The following is a 525-nucleotide window of genomic DNA, read 5'->3' as shown; positions in this document are numbered from 1 at the left end:
GGAAATAACTGCAAGGGGAAAAGGATTGGGTTGAGATAAATAAATGAAGACTGGATAAGAAATATACATTGTAATCTTTGAATATTCATACATTCACTCCTAATTCAGCACACCTGTTCGTGTTAACAAGTTGGTTGGTTTGTTGTTTAACGCCCCACTCAGCAATATTCAAGCTATTTGACAGCGGTCTATAAATAATCGAGTCTGGACCAGACAATCCAGTGATTGACATCATGAGCATCGGTCCACGCAATTGGGATACGATAACATCCCGTTAGTTGCCTCTTACGACCAGCATAGTTGCCTTTTATTGCAAGCATGGGTTGCTGAAGACCTATTCTACCCCGGATCTTCACAGTTAGTGCAACCTGGGACCACAAAGTAGTAATGGCAGCATCTTCAAGTGGAAAACAGTTGTTATTGATAAGTTTATCCTTCAGAATGTTGAAGAACTGCTCAGCTCAAACATAAAATCAATTTCTTTTATGTGAAATGTTTATGACAGAAAGACAAAGACCACTGACA

The sequence above is a fragment of the Haliotis rufescens genome, unplaced genomic scaffold (assembly GCF_023055435.1).
Source record: "Haliotis rufescens isolate VD_foot unplaced genomic scaffold, xgHalRufe1.0.p SCAF_2, whole genome shotgun sequence".
Classification (NCBI taxonomy): Eukaryota; Metazoa; Mollusca; class Gastropoda; order Lepetellida; family Haliotidae; genus Haliotis; species Haliotis rufescens.
The sequence above is the reverse complement of the archived record's forward strand: the minus strand, read 5'-3'. Positions refer to the sequence as shown.